General features: G+C 41.4%; 1 long non-coding RNA gene across 1 annotated transcript; it reads right to left on the reverse strand.

Moving 5' to 3' along the window:
* Positions 1 to 8,501: 8,501 nt before the first annotated feature.
* Positions 8,502 to 12,153, reverse strand: LOC128346336 (uncharacterized). Its single transcript, XR_008316909.1, has 4 exons — positions 10,815 to 12,153; positions 10,180 to 10,317; positions 9,545 to 9,659; positions 8,502 to 9,252 (listed from the first exon to the last, which is right to left on the reverse strand). It is a non-coding gene; the product is annotated as an uncharacterized LOC128346336 (long non-coding RNA).
* Between the last annotated feature and the right edge of the window lie 4,760 nt (positions 12,154 to 16,913).

Here is a 16,913-nt window from a genome sequence, read left to right on the forward strand (position 1 = left end):
AAATGTCCCGTGTGGGTGTTCTGCTGAGGATTCCGGCCTACACAAATGTTGCCTGTTGCTGGTTCTTTCATGCTTTTTTGTCGAAGAAATTAGCATCCTTTTCTCTCTCTCCTAAAATGCTTGTGTGTTCTCTGATTTACAGAATGAATGCAGTAAAAAAAACTGGATTAGGAATGCACCCTGTTTCATCACAGAGTATGGTTCATGATTCATTTTATTTATTTATGGCACTTATATTCCACTCTTTTTATCACAGAGCTCAGTGCAGTTTACTTATGGTTTCTAGATAGGCTCCTCAGGGCATGGTTTGAAGGCCTTTGACAAAGCAGCCTGACTGGAGCGAAGCAAATCTGGGTTGGTCAGTGCCTGGAAGGGCACTGCTCTATGGAGCGCCTTGGTTTCTAAAGATGAAAGGCAGTTTATAAATGTAATTAACAACTTCATGAGCAGAAGTGCATCACAAGCCTTCAGGCCATTTTTTAAAAAAGCATATAATGGATCTGTAAATGAATGCTGAATTTTATATGATTTTATTTATCACATGTCTTTTAGAAAGATCCTCAAGACATACCCGTTTTCTCAAGCTTTTAACTGAAATTAATTTTAAACCATTTAATTGTTTTTATCTCATGAAATTGCTTAAACTTTTTATTCTGTGAAATTGTTTTGTTTTCACATTGTTTTATATTTGTTGTGTCTTTTAAATTGTGTACACCGCCTAGAGATACACATATCAGGCGGTATATATATATGATAAACAAACAAACAAACAAACAAACAAATATATATACTTATCCTTCCTCAAACAAACTCTGAAGTATATGCTGTTTCCAATTTATCTTCCTAAAGTTTGGAAACAACAACTGATGAGACAGGCATAACTATACCATATGGTATCTATCTGATTTGCCCCAAAGGACAAACAGCCACTTCAGCTGGAGGGTGGGATTTGAATTGGGAAAACAGTGCAAGGGGAAGCAGTTAAAACCCGCTACCCCAGTGCCATGACCTCAATCCAAATTGGAATCCCAACTGGTTGCATTTGGCCTTTAAGAAAACCATGGAAAATCTGATCATGGAACACCCACCTTCACATTTGATTTGACCTTAACACTGTGAGGTTAGGCTGTGCTCATGACCTGCCCAAGGCCTCCCAGGTATATTTGGGTCCAATACGCAATCCACTACACCACACAGGCTCGTCATGATCCAAAGTACATTTCATCTCTGAGCTCTACAAGCCACGAATCAGATGCTGAAAGTTACATTAGGGCAAAGCATAAGTATCTCCGTTGCATTCATGAGTTTTAATCAGGTGTGCAAAATTGTTCCGCCCATATTTGGCCCAGTATTATGGCAATACTTGAAATGCAATCAGTATAAACACTTTTCAGTTAAAAGGAAGCAATTAAACAGATAATGCACAGCATGAAGAGCTTAAAAAAAAGAAATTCTGGTTAGGAACAGGAAGGCAAAGTGTGAAGAGTATTCACTGTCAAAACCTCAGTTCAGCAAATGCGGTGCTAGGCCATTTGTAGCATAATCAACTGCACAAAATATCTTTCACTTGTATAAAAACAAAACATGGAGCTTACAATGAGAAGCTAAGTGTGCAACTGTGATGTCTCGTGGGTGCCTTAGCTGGATCAAGCACTATTATTATAATGGCAGGCCAAATGAGTTTCTCAGAAGGGAGAGTGGGCAAGCTTTCTCTCACCGGAAATGAATTGATGAGAGGGTCATGAGTTTTTTAAAAAAGAGTTCTGGAGAATGGTTGCCACTTTTTAATGGCAAAGCTCCTGTGACTTTAACAGCTGCATCATGCTCAGAGGTTTAACAGGGGAAGCATCCCTATTACTATAATCATGCCAAAAAGCTGCACCTGTTGAATTTCTACCTAGTGGGGAGAGAAGGTTGTAGTAAGGATGTACATAATATTCTGTTGTAACAGATTATGAAGTGTATTTAAACACATATAATAAAAGTTACAAGATTACAATTTGATTTTGACTGCTTAGCATTCAGAACTTATTTTACATGGGAGTGGGGGAGAATCTAATTTGAATATATCTGAACCTGAAAATGACTTGTTAGAAATATGGTGATTTCTTGTTAGAAGTCTTGTTAGAAATTATGGTGGAAGAACAGCAGCACTAAAGCAACATCATAACTGAGAAAACCACCAAAGATAGGGTGACCAGATACAAACGAGGACAGGGCTCCTATGCCTTTTAATAATAATTGCATAGAAAAGGGAATAAGAAACCCTTTAAGAAGTTGGTGGGCTTTAATGGACCCAAACCCACTCCGTTGTTGTTAGAGTATGCAGGGCAAGAATGGTGTGGGAATGTGCAGCATTTTGTATCTGCTCTGTGTAGGTCTGGAGCATGCATGGCCCAGTTGTACTTCCAGGAAGTGCATTTCCAGTGTTGCAGGAAGGAAGTGGCCCGCCCTGTCAAGGAAACGACTGCTCTGACTGAAGAACAATCACTTCCTTCATTGTCACAATGGAAGCCTCTCTTCCTGGTGCACATAGCAGCAGCAGCAAGCAGCAGCAGCAGCAGCAGCAGCAGGGGAGTCTGATACAGATCAGAACCACCAAAGGGCAAATAGCTAGATCCTCTGTCCACACACTGCGATTCTGATCTGGATCTGGATTTCCTGCAGCTCATATTTACTCACAAAACCAAATATGAATGTCAAACAACATGTTTGACATTGCCTGGTTTGGCCCTAGAACACTGAGCCCCCCGTCTAGAAGATTAAACACAATATTAGTACAAAAGACAGCAACAACATTGCTTCTTGATTTATCTATTTTATTGAAGATCTCCACATGCACACTGCTTATACTATATTTATTATGGACAGTTCCTTACAGCTGTTTGTCACTATCAGAAGTGAATAAGATTAATACAATACATTTATTATACTGCGCAACTTTGATCTGTGCTGATCTGTGCACTGAATCATACTGATTAGAACGTTATGTCATGGTTCAGGAATAAAGGAGGGCATCATTTAGGTTTTACATTGTTATTTGTTCTATTTATGTGTGACATTTGGGGATGGGGCAATAGTGGTAGAGCACCCACTTTGCATGCAGAAGATTCCGGTTCAATTTCTGGCATCTCCAGGTACGGCCGGAAAAGACTCCTGCCTGAAACCTTGGAGAGCTGCTGCCAGTCAGTGCAGACAATACTGAACTAGGTGGACCAATTGTTTGAATCAGTATGTGGTAGCTTCCTCTGTATAAGAAAAATATGCCTGGTTAGGGCTCAGTGCAACTATAACCTCATTTAAATGGCCCTATCCATCCCCAGCACAGCATCCCTCCAGTGGCTGTCGCTGGTGTCTATCTTACGTTTCTTTTTAGATTGTAAGCCCTTTGGGGACAGGGAGCCATCTTATTTATTTATTATTTCTCTGTGTAAACTGCCCTGAGCCATTTTTGGAAGGGCAGTATAGAAATTGAATGAATGAATGAATGAATGAAAGAATAAGTAAATAAATACATCAAGTTTCATCCTGTCCCCTACGGATTCAGCATCAGCACACCAGCATAGCACCCACAGGGACCATGGATTCCTAGCATGCTAATACTGCTTGTGCACAGAGCAGCAATCTGATTTAAAGGAGACACCGAGGCTCTTCTCACGATTCGTGAGAAGAGCCATGAGGGGGTTAGCGAGGAGAGCGAGCTTAGCCCTCTCTCCCTGCAGACGAGCAGGGCGGCAGCCCTGCGTGGCCAGATTAGCCACCCATATGACTGCCGGCTCCGTTACGGAGCCAGCGGGGGCTGAGGGGATCGGGGGCTGCGCAGCCGGGTCTCTCCCCGACTGGAGAGTCCCCTGAGCCAGGAGGCTGGTTTTCAGCCTCCCGGTCAGGGGTCTCCTCATGAGTAGCCATGGTGCGGAGCCGTGCGTGGCAGCTCACAAGCAAAAAAACTGGGTGTGTGGTGCGCTCGCTCCGCATGCCTGCTTTAAGGGGAGGGGTAGTTTGGTGGGTTAACTGCCTGGAGGCCACCGGGCTTGCCTGCGAGCCTGGTGGTTCTCACAGTCAGGTGAAATCGGGCTAGGCTCCCCTAGCCCGATTTCGCCTGATCGTGGGAATAGCCCCACCAACTATGTTAAGACTCACACTATTAAGATTATTTTTCAAAACTACAACCAGTGTCATGTTTAAGTCAGAATCTTTAAGAAGACAGAGTTCTAAGAAACCCAAGGATAAGAATGGATCTTGTTGAATCTCTACCACAAGACCAGCTTTCAGGAGAGGAGAGCTGGTCTTGTGGTAGCAAGCACGACTTGTCCCATTAGCTAAGCAGGATCCACCCCATTGCATTTGGATGTTTTTGTTTTGGGACCAAATCCAAAATACCCCCAATTTGTTCTTTGTTCGAAAGCAGCCAATCCAAAACACCCCAATTTTGTTCTTTGTTTGAAATTGAAAAATAAGAATCTGAAACGTTTTGGATTTTAAAAAATGGCCCTGGGGAAAAACTAGTGGGTGGGGGTGATAGTGCCCAATGGGTGAAAGCTACCACCCAAATTTCAGAGGAATTGGGCAAAGGGCTGATTTTTGGTGAATTTTTGAAGTTTAAGGTTTCCCCCCTAGGGAATAATGGAGGTTTCAGCAAAAGTATAGCTTCATGTCAGGGGGGAAGGGGTGGCCCAGAGCAGAGTAGGGTGGGTGGTAGTGCCCAGAGGGGGCAAGGAAGCTGCCAGAATTATTTCAAAGGAATTGGGCAGAGGGCTGATTTTTAAAGATTTAATAGAGCATATGAGAGTGGATTCATGGTTTGCCATTGAAAATCTCATATGCTACCAGAGAATCTACACTCAGAACACCCCAGAAACAACAGAATCCAGCACTCCATGGGTTAGCAACCCATGGGAGTGGTTGGCACTCTATGTGCACTACACCACCACTCTCTCCTGGCCACCCCAGTGCCCACCAGGTGGAGTTATGGGTCTGCTGAAACCTCCATTATTCCCTAGGGGGGAAAGCCTTAAAGACGCACAGACTTCAACAATTCCTAAGAAATCAGCCCTTTGCCCTATTCCTTTGGAATCTGGCTTGTGGCAGGCACCCCTTGGGGCACTGCCACCCAACCCACTGTTTTGCCCCTCAGGCCCCCTGTCTGTCTCGAATCTGCCCCAAAGACATGTAAACTTCAGAAATTCTTTAAAAATCAGCCCTTTCCCCAATTCCTTTGGAATCTGGGAGGCAGCATGCACCCATTGGGACACTACCTCCTGACCCACTCTTCTGCCCCCAAAGCCCCCTTTCTGCCCCGGATCCACCCCAAATAACATCAACATCACACATCAACAACAGCAGCAGAACTCTGCAAAGAACCAGGCAGATTTCCAAAGGTCATGCGTATCCAAATCCCCCCCTCCCGAAATGCAATTGATCTACACACAACAGTGTGAAACAACAACAATGAAATGCACACTCTCCCACTGGCCAATGAGGGTAAATTTTACCCTTAAATTTCCTTAAAAGGAATAAGGAGGCAATTGCCAGCTGATCAGCCCATGCTTTCACTGGCCAATCAGCAGGCTGGAAGGGCTGGAAATTCAAACAGATGTCAAAATTCAAAATGGAGACTGAAGGAGAAAGACTTTTTGTGATTGCAAAATGGAGTTCCAAAACAGCTGAAACAACAAAACGTTTTGTATCCAAAACAGGGACATTTTGTTTTAGCTACAAAATTTTCTGTTTTGAGCATTGAGTGTTTTGTTTCAGCTACAAAACAGCCAAAATGGCCTGTTTTGGGCACAAAACATTTTGTATCTGAAACGAAATGCACAGCCCTAGATTCAAGTTCCCTTCCTGGCTTCTCCAAGATAGGGCTGAGAGAGATTCCTGCCTGCAACCTTGGAGAAGCCGCTGTCAGTCTTCTCGGTATTGATAAATACTGAGCTAGATAGACCAATGGTCTGTCTCACTATATGGCAGCTTCCTATGTTCTTATGTTCCTACAAAGGCATATTTTCCTTCATGTCCCTTTCAGCAACAAAATATGTAGAACAACTCTCCAAACTGGCATCTTCCACCTTTCTAAGTGCTAAGTTTCTAGAATATATAAAATCTTCAGTGCATTTAGCTCTAGCTTCTGGGAATGGGGGCGAAAAACATGTAAACCAATATCTGGTAGCAATGTCACACCCTCTAGTAAGACTTAAAGCAAAATCTAGGAATCAGTGTCAAGGGAAACTTTTTAATGAGACATTTATCATATCACTTTGAGGTTAATCTCTTGAGCCAGCTAGGGTGGATGAGGTAATATTTGCACATGTTGAGGATAAGATAGAATGGAAATGGTTGGGTGGGAGAATGGGATAGTGACATTCTATGAAGATTATGAGCCTGTTGGTTGAAATCAGTATGAGCTGTGGCTGAGTAGTAATGTGTGAAAATGCCAGATTAGAATGGCTTTAATAGAGAATGTGATGGCCTCCACAGCTCCAGTTTTGCACAGAGTGTGTTCTAAAGAGGGGTGCTTGCAGGAGGATGAAGATAAGTAATTGGGAGTTTGACATCATACTGAAAAAAGCTCATGGAACCAATGCACAGAGTGGCTAAATGTCAAGTACTGGCCTTCTTGATTTACTTTTGACTGTCAGTAAGTAACTTCCATGGGGTGTTGGAATTTTGAAGACAGATCCATGTTAATGCTGTTCGTATGTACTGGAAGAGAATGTGGCACTGAGTCATAGCCTTACGGCATCACCTGTTATTTATACTAGGAGCATTATTTAAGCATTTGTTTCTGTCCATAGTTTAGCTTTATTAGACACACTCCCCAAAAAGTGCTGATGGAAGGATTCCATTAACTTCCATGCCTCTTGCGAAACTGCAGCTCATCTAGATATTTTGTTATGATTTGCTTTGGGTCAAGGCCAGTGTTTAATGAACATTAGACTAACTGACTGGAGAAAGCATACCTCTAAATACGAAGAAAAATAGTCTCTGTGTCTCTTAATCTCAGATTCTTGTATCTGCAAATTCGAGACTAATCAGTTACAAATGTATTTGTATTATGAAGGGGACTTGCAGATGTCAAATTTACCTCATGATCAAGCTCTCTGATGTTTCAGTACAGTAATCTGACAGAAGGGCTGTGCATGAACTCCCAGGTAATAAATATTTCACATTGGACTCCACATTTCCATGAGGGTATAAGAGGCTACAAAACCTGGCAGTTCTATTTGTGTACATATGAGGAAAATGCACAGATGTGTGTTGTAGCGATATATGCTATGCAAATGATATTTGCATACCATTCTGCAGTTCTGAATTTTCTTTTTAAAAAGCCCTGGAGTGTGGACTTAGGATCAACCTTGCAGCTCAGGTCACTCCTGCAGATCAGGACTAAGGCACAAGCAGGATCAGGAGTAGCACAGCTCTGGCTCAAAACAGAGTGCATGGTCTAGTGCATGTTAAATATTTTTAAGCCTGTGGATTTCAATGGGAGAGATTTAAATATATGCTTCAAGATGCTATACATAGTACATATGTTTACTTGGAAATAAGTCTCAGTCAGTTGAAATCAATGTTACATGAGTAAGTTTGGCTAAATTGTGCCCAGTGACTTCAGCATTATGAAGAAATTGCAGTTAGATTTGGTATAAACCTTGGGAGGGCATAGTAAGGCCCGGGGATTCATAAGGCAGCTGCCCAGATGGACAGAATGGATGCACCAAAGATGGATGTTTGTTTGTAGCTCTTTATTGTCTAGAGCTGCCAATCGGGTAACAAGCCAGAAACTCTCTACTCCTCTCTACTCCAACATCTGGAAGTTGCATCCCAGACAAGCAACAGCCTTAAATAATAAAAAATCAGTTGCCTGTACTGAGCACTGAAGTTATGGGGCTAGACCCAAGATAGTTTTTGCCTCTGGAGTCCATGGGCATATTTAATTATATTGATGTTCCTGTTTATAAACATATAAATTAAAATAGATTAAACAGTCCATGGGCATATTTAATTATATTGATGTTCCTGTTTATAAACATATAGATTAAAATAGACTAAATAGTTTATAAACATATAAATTAAAATAGATTCAAACTATCAGTGAACAAAGGAATTGCTGATTGCTGAGTCTCTAATAGGCATCAGCTAGAATAACATGATGTGACTTGAGTTTTCTCATTATTTTAAAAGCCATGTTAAAAGCTATGATTTTAACATGCTGCTGCTGATCCATCATAAAAGAATCAAAACTTTTCCAGTTCACCCAGCCTGATTCAGCAGTTTTCTATTGTGCTGATTTCATATGAAAAAATATACTTGGTTAATTTCATATTCTTATTTTCAAGGGTGAGTATTGGGGGGAAAAATCAGCCTATGTGTAATCATTCATTGAACAAAATGGTGTCAGTCACGTAAGCCTTTATTCTGTTACTAAACAGGAGATGTAGAGTCACATTGGCCATGGCTGTCTTAAATGCCTGACAGCTGCAAAAAACATCACAGTTTCTGTAAAGTACATTTCTACAGATCAAGTTACTGCCAGGGAAGACTTTAACAATCTTCTACCATACTTTTAACCAACAACAATTAGTATTAGCAAATGGTCCAGGCCATTGCCCGGCCGGAATCACATATGATTTTTATTCAAGGAAGACAAAAATCTTATTCAAACCAGACTTGAAAGCTCAACGCAAGTTACTCTGCTGAAAATAATGACTCTGAAGCAGTTCATATCTTTCATTTTCTATTTTTCAAAAAGCCCCTAAACCTAAACCCTATGCTTAAGTTTATTTGAAATCAAGTTTGCTCTCTTCTTTGTCAGCCATCTGGCAAAGGGAAGTTGGATATCTGGGTATAAACCTTTTTCTAAAAATCATTATTCATTTTTTCTTTATTAATCTATTGTCTCTTTGTTATAACTAATCATCATCTTAGCTTTGAACACAGAGGATTGTCTTGGTTGTGGTGGTGATGGGGGAGTCGGGGTTGGGAAACACACCACACATATTGTATGTCTTCTAGCTGATTTATAATGTATTTCACAAAATCTGTGGGTGTTTTTTTTAAAGATGATGGTTAAAAACATACAGATACATTTTAGGTCATACAAGTTCATTCTCCAAATTAGTACAGGCACAAAGAGTTATTCTTCAAAAATGATGCATATCATGTATTTGTGGAATATAAAAGATCTGTTTTGATTTTCAGTGCCTAGCAAGTCCAGGATGTAGGGTTCCTTTACCACATACTTCAAGGGTGTATGATCTGAAGGAGAGAGAAAAAAAGCACAGGGATTTTGATACAGAAGAAAAAACATTGGCACATCTAAGCTTTTTACCCCTTCTCTCACATGAAAGGACTTGAAAACTTATCCTTTGGCTGGCTGCTGTAAGTAGTTAAAGAGTTTAAGCATAAACCTTATTCTCTGTGGATACAAATCAGGAAGTACAAGTACTTTAGACACTTCATTGTGGCAACTCTCCTAGCTTCAGCACACAATGGAAGATATGTGAAGAGAGTTCGCGGGACACATTTTGCAAATATATTAAGAACATACCTTTATCCAGTGCATGAACACCTGTAAATCGGTGTGAAAATTATAGAAGAAAAGAAGTGCTCTGTTCATTTTGAGAAGGAGTCTGTGGCAAGCCGGGAGTCAAACTGCACAATATCTGTTGAAGAATGTTTGCCTACAGTCAGTGGTGGATTAACAGAGAGGCAGAGGAGGCATTTGCCTACGGCGGCAAAATGTGAGGAGTAGCAAATTTTGTCCCTCCTCAGATTTTGCTGTCTCCCTCTGTGGGCAGCGGCAACTTCATCAAGGGTTTAGTGGGCAAGGAGAAAGTCCCCCTTTTTGTTTTTGCTTTGTTTTTTTAAAGGCAAACCTTTTTTGTTTAAGGTAAAAGGGCGGCAAATGCCTTTTTGCCTATGGGCAGCAAAAAGCTTAATCCACCCCTGCTTACGGTGCCAGGAGGGCCAATTCTCCTACTCAGTTTCCTAGGATGGCAAAATTCTAGGGCTGCCCTTCATGCCTGAATGAAAATCTGGGTTCTTATGCTGCTTCCCAGGAATATGGGGGCAGGAGTTGCAACAAGGCTCCAGAAGCCTAAAGACCCTCAGTATATTGGTTCAAACTGACAGGATTTGGGGGGTGCAGGAGGAGGACTATTTTCTACCTGGGCTGCAGGTTACCTCTCTGCAGCTCTGCAGATTCCTGCATGTCTGGCTTCCCACATGGTTTAAGAGTGCACTCCAGAAACCTGTTCAATTGCATGGAGGGCTCTCTCACACATTCTTTGTCCATGTAGTGATGCCCTTGTCCTGTCCCATCTGGGATGGCAAAAAGAAATAACAAAAATCTCAAGATGAGAACATGAATACACACAGAAAAACCACACTGCTACAATCAATAGGAATTATGCCTTGAGCCTGTTCTAAGGGGATGTCTACATGTGGGTTCCTTTTGGCCCTCTGGATGCTCTCACATGACTGTGGAGACATGCAAAGACTTTGGAGAGAGGGGAAACAATGAGAGTGACAACTCTAGGCTCCATAACAACATAGGCTCCAACTGTGCCTGTTTATCAGGGATAGTCCCTATTTATTTATTTTTAATCTGTCCCTGGAAAATCACGTCCCTGTTTTTGCCTCTTGGGGTGCCTTGTTTTCTCTTCTCCCCCCCCCCATATGAGTTCCCCCTCCCACATGAGTTGCTGGAGTTATCATTGTTGGAGATCCAGCTCCAAATGGCATCAACCTTTTGCACCAGTAACCCTAATGACCACTAGGGGCATTGGGAGTAGAGATAGATAGTCAGGGTCACCTACCTTCTCTTTCCTGTTTATCTCTGCTGAGACATGCAAAGCTACCACCAAACATGCCGCTCTCTGGGCATCTGAGGTTCCAAGTTCCCTTCCCTCCCTGGCATCTCCAGATAGGGCTGAGAGAGTCTCTTGCCTGTAATCTTGGAGAAGCTGCTGTCAGTCTGTGTAGACAGTACTGAGCTAGATGGACCAATGGTCTGACTCGGTAGAAGCCAGCTTCCTATGTTCACTTTATTAAGAAGGGGGACCCACCATGAATGCAGTTGTCCTGATGTCTTTCCCAGGCATCCTAATGACCTCCCAGCCCATTCCTTTATTGCATGTGTGTTTGTGTGGAGGTCTCGATGTCCAAACTGACATTCTACATGGGACCCAAATACTAGTTTAAACAAGTATTTATGTATTTATTTACATTTCTATACCACCCAAAACTTGCGTCTCTAATAGTCTCTAATAGTCATTAAAAGTAGTCCGCCTTAAACTAGTTCCTTTGTCTTGCTTGCAGCCTCAGTTCCACTGAAGCCTGAATCTGGTTCTCCTTCTTCTTGATCAGATGACTTTCCTGTTTTTTCCTGCCATTGCTTCTAACATGGGGCCACTCACAGAGAAAGGGATGGTTTCTATGTAACTGGGGTGGGAGGGGACATCCTGAATATGTAGAAAAATATAGAAAAAATGAAAACCCACCCTAAATTGGGAAAGAGGGTGTGTGTGTGTGTGTGTGTGTGTGTGTTGCCCACATCCTGCCATGCCACTGTGGCACCATGAAGGAAAGAGTACAGGCAGAAGCCCTCAGTATGCCAGGTGGCCATTAAGCTGAAAGGAAAGAAGGGAAAGAAACCGTCTGTGGTATACAAAATAACCATCTAAAAACATCTAATTTAAAATCTATCCCAAACCCACCAATATAAAACAGCAACAAACAAGACAAACAATTAGAAAATCAAGCAGTACCTAAAAGCATGTGTGGTTAGGACTGTGAAAACAGTCCTCACCCTCTCCAAAACAACTAAAGAGAGGGGAAGTCCAAGCTTCATCCAGGAGAGCATCCCTCAATCTGGGGGCTATCATCGAGGAGGCATTGTCCCTGAGTACACACCAGATACACCACCCTTAGTATCAGCTCACAAAGCAGAGCGCTCCTTGTAGATCTTGTCCAGTGGGTAGATTCTGCAAGCAGGTGGTCCTGAAGATATCTGGGGTTCAAAGTGTTTAGTGCTTTAAAGGTAGTAATGAGTACCTTGCAACAAATCAGCAACCTGTATATGTGTGTGTGTGTGTACAATACATACGTTGCCAGATAAATGTAATATATAAATAAAATTGGAGGATGCCAGCTGTCAGGAGTGCACCCCCCACTCCAGTTTTCCTCAGACCCCCCCCCCCCAATAAAGAGCAGGGTAGAATTTAAGCTCTGCCCTTGTGTGCTGTATCAAAGAGTCTAGGGATTACCACCCCACCCCCAAACTGAGTGCTACAGCACTAATGCACAAGTGTGTGTGTGTGTGTGTGTGTGTGTGTGTGTGTGTGTGTGTGTAGGGCAGATATCCAAATAGGTCTCTCCCTTCCATAATTCATCATTTTGCAACTTTCAATGACTTGGCTTTTGTCTATCCCAACTAGCTCTCTTTCCTTGGTACATCGAGGAAGAGTTTCTAGGTTGTTTTCTTACAAGAGCCCTAATCATGCAGAGTTGTTGTTGTGAGATCGTTGGATATGCTCAGGGGTGTATCTAGGGTAGGGCAGGCAGGGCATGTGCCCCGGGTTCCACTTGAAGGGGCGCCATTTTATAATTTTCTTTAAAAAGGCTGCCGAAAACAAAATGGCCACCGTGCATGCTCAGATGGCCTCTGTGAGGCCCTAGGCCATGCCAGGCCTTGCAGAGGTCATTTGAGCATGCACAGTGGCCATTTTGTTTTCAGCGGCCATTTTTAAAAAGAAAGATTATTTTTAAAAATGGCCACTGCACATGCTCAAATGGTCCCTGCAAGGCCCTAGAGGTCAGTGGGGGGAGGGCAGACCCCCCCGACCTTTAGGAAGCCCCCTGAAGGGGCTACAGGTAATTTAAAAAAAACAATTAATATAATATAAGACACTGTACACATATTCAGATTGGCACTATGTACAGAGAATCAGGGCTTGTGACTAATGAGCTGAAGTTTATAAGCTAGGATTATATTCATTTGCTCTTACTTTGCTTCTTGTGATAAGTGAGTTAAATGTGCTGTCTTAATTATATGGTTATTAATGGTGAGTTTGTCTTTGAATCAGTGTGAAATCCTTAGTATTAAGGCCCACTGGGAGTTTCTTGCTCTCTTTCTCTCATTTTAACTGTCTTTCTAAAATACTAGAATGTATTTCAAGTAGTGACACAGTTTACTCTGCATATCCTTTAATTATTTTCAGAGCATCTGGGAAAAGTCAAATTCTCCATTTATTTTTAAAACTTATGTAAAAGTGATGCTACAATGCATAGTAGAGAATTAGACAGGCACTTCTGTTTAGTTTTCCAAGTACACCTCCACATAGTATTAGGGTATTTCATGAGCCCCAGCATACGGAAATGTGTAGTTTTCCAGCATTTTTTGGTCTGGCTACATCCACTGCTAAATAGTTTTTGAAAGATTAAAAGATTAACGAGCTTGACTTGTGCTTTTCAGCTGATATTATGGTAAAGTTATCTGAAAGATGGGTGTCAGATGTTTGGACAGGGGGTGCAATTTCAGTGTTTGCCCTTGGCGCTATTTTCCCTAGATACACCTCTGGACATGCTTCTATAGGGCATCCAGTCGACACTGCACACACACTGGGGAGTGGAGGTGGTCAGTGACTATTGAGTCTCTGCTTGTTCATCAGACTATTATATCTAACTTCCTGAATGCATGATATCATCCCAAAGGGATCCTTTATCTAGAACTAGCAGTTTTTCAGACATGTTCAGACCAACACATCTGCGGCTGCCATAAGCTAACTTGGCAAAGAGGCACCTTTTAACGTGGCAATTTTCTTTATTTAGCAGCGGGGAGAGTAACTGGCCCTATCCACACCCAGCACAGTACCTCCAGTGACTGTTGCTGGTGTCTATCTTGTGTTTCTTTTTAGATTGTGAGCCCCTTGGGGACAGGGAGCATCTTACTTATGTATTATTTCTCTGTGTAAACCATCCTGAGCCATTTTTGGAAGGATGGTATAAAAATCAAAATAATAATAATAATAATAATAATAATAATAATAATAATAATAATAGGAATGCTGCAAGTCCATCAAACAGTAGAGGAGGAGAAAAGAGGCCTTGAAGAATATATAAAGGACAGTGAAGAAGATGCACTTAAAATGGTCAATAATGAGAAACTATTCGTTATTTGTTTTTTATTTCTCTGTGTAAACCACCCTGAGCCATTTTTGGAAGGGTGGTATAGAAATCATACTATTACTATTACTATTACTATTACTATTTCTTGTTTACAAAGTCAGACAGGTGTTATTGACTGGTTTGTTTTATCCAGACATCGAGTCCTTCCCAAGGACCTAGGATGGCTGAATTTTATTGTCAATGTTGTTGTTATAGATATCGTTGCAGAATATAGGCTGTCCCTAGTAAAGCTGCTTTTTGTAATTGGCTGATGGTGATGTCTGTGGCCCCTGTGGTGTTGAGGTGCTCTTCAAGTTGTTTTGGAATTGCACCTAGGGTGCCAATTACCACTGGGATTATTTTGGTCTTTTTCTGCCACAGCCTTTCAATTTCAATTTGTAGATCTTTGTATTTTGTGATTTTTTCTATTTCTTTTTCTTCTATTCTGCTATCCCCTGGTATTGCTATGTCGATTATTTTAACTTGTTTTTCTTTCTTCTCGACTACAGTTATATCTGGTGTATTGTGTGGCAGATGTTTGTCTGTTTGTAGTCGGAAGTCCCATAATATTTTTACATCTTCATTTTCTTCAACTTTTTCAATTTTATGGTTCCACCAATTCTTGGCTACAGGTAGCTTGTATTTTTTGCAGATGTTCCAGTGTATCATCCCTGCTACCTTTATTATTATTATTATTATTATTATTATTATTATTATTATTATTATTATTATTATTCAACACCAATGAAACAAAGCAGGCCTACAAGAAAGAACAAGTCAAGAACCAAGCAGAAAAATTGAAAAATAAGCCACTGCATGGTCAATATTTGCACAATATAAGTGGAAAATCAGACATTCCTAAGACCTGGCAATGGCTTAAGAATGGCAACTTAAAGAAAGAAACAGAGGGTTTAATACTGGCTGCACAAGAACAGGCACTAAGAACAAATGCAATAAGAGCAAAAGCAGAAAAGTCAACAACAAACAGCAAGTGCCGCCTTTGTAAAGAAGCAGATGAAACTGTGGACCACCTAATCAGCTGTTGTAAAAAGATTGCACAGACTGACTACAAACAAAGGCATGACAAGGTAGCAGGGATGATACACTGGAACATCTGCAAAAAATACAAGCTACCTGTAGCCAAAAATTGGTGGGACCATACAATTGAAAAAGTGGTCAAAAATGAAGATGCAAAAATATGATGGGACTTCTGACTACAAACAGACAAACATCTGCCATACAATACACCAGATATAACTGTAGTCAAGAAGAAAGAAAAACAAGTTAAAATAATCGACATAGCAATACCATGGGATAGCAGAATAGAAGAAAAAGAAATAGGAAAAAATAACAAAATACAAAGATCTACAAATTGAAATTGAAAGGCTGTGGCAGAAATAGACAAAAATAATCCCAGTGGTAATTGGCACCCTAGGTGCAATTCCAAAACAACTTGAAGAGCACCTCAACACCACAGGGGCCACAGAAATCACCATCAGCCAATTACAAAAAGCAACTTTACTTGGAACAGACTATATTTTGTGACGATATCTATAATAACCAACAGTATTGATGATAAAATTCAGCCATCCCAGGTCCTTGGGAAGGACTCGATGTCTGGATAAAACAAACCAGTCAATAACACCTGTCTGACTGTGTAAACAAGAAATAATAATACGATGTCAGGCATTGACATTTCCTGATCCTCTTCCAAGCTAAAACCTGAAACATGCCTTTCCTACCTAAAAATTACACCACCGGTAGGAATGTTTGACACAGTTTTAGCCACACAGGACATTGAATCTAGTTCAGATTATGTTAATATATATTTTAAAACTCAGAAATCATCTGCCAGTTTAAAGAAAATGAAATTCAACCAGCTCTTCATGAAAAGTTGTTTTTTAACATTCCAAGCATCTGAAGAATTTTGGATCATTCGGCAATGATAAACTAGACAAGACTATGAGAGCCATGGGTGGAACCCCCCTCTCATCTCCATCTCTTTCCATTTCTTTTAAAAGCAGCCATGGCCATGGACAACCAGTTCCTGACTTGAACTTGATGGGGACCATCAGGGGCGCAGCAAGGTTGGAGTGGGCCCATAGACAAGATTTTAAAATGCACCTCCTCACTGAAGCGCAGCTCATGAAGTAAAGAAATCTTAAATGAGCCTGAAGAGTGGTAACAAAAAAAGCATAGTGAAATATATATATAAAACCTATGTGCCACAATAGAACATCATCCTAAATTATTTTTTTAAAGGTTTTGTAAATTGTGGACGATGCAGGTCATGGTACTAGAGAAAGACATGCTGTTCTGGTAGCTCCAGGTCTTAACACTCACATCAATTTTGGAGGATGAATACAACTGAAGGAAGCCCGGGCAGGTGCATGGCTGGGGGAGTCAGTCATGTGACTTGCCTCCAGGGGGGGCCAAGGCAGTGGGCCCCCAGACAACTGTCTCCCCTTGCCCTATTATAGTTACGCCCCTGGGGACCATGGAACTAGGGGAGAGGAATCTCCCCACTGTGTGTTCCCTATCTAAAGCACCGCTCATTGCCATTTGCATGATTAGGCCGAGCATGTACTCACATGAATACAACAGATAGCAGCTTGAGGAAAGGGTTAAACCTCCCCTCTCCCAGTGCCATGGTCCTGATCCAATTTGCACCCCTTTAAAAACTGTTTTAGGTGAAATTAGAAAAGAAGGGAGACCTGACCATGGATTTCCTCTAATTTGGCCCTCAGACT

This window comes from Hemicordylus capensis, chromosome 1 (genome assembly GCF_027244095.1).
Source record: "Hemicordylus capensis ecotype Gifberg chromosome 1, rHemCap1.1.pri, whole genome shotgun sequence".
Lineage (NCBI taxonomy): Eukaryota > Metazoa > Chordata > Lepidosauria > Squamata > Cordylidae > Hemicordylus > Hemicordylus capensis.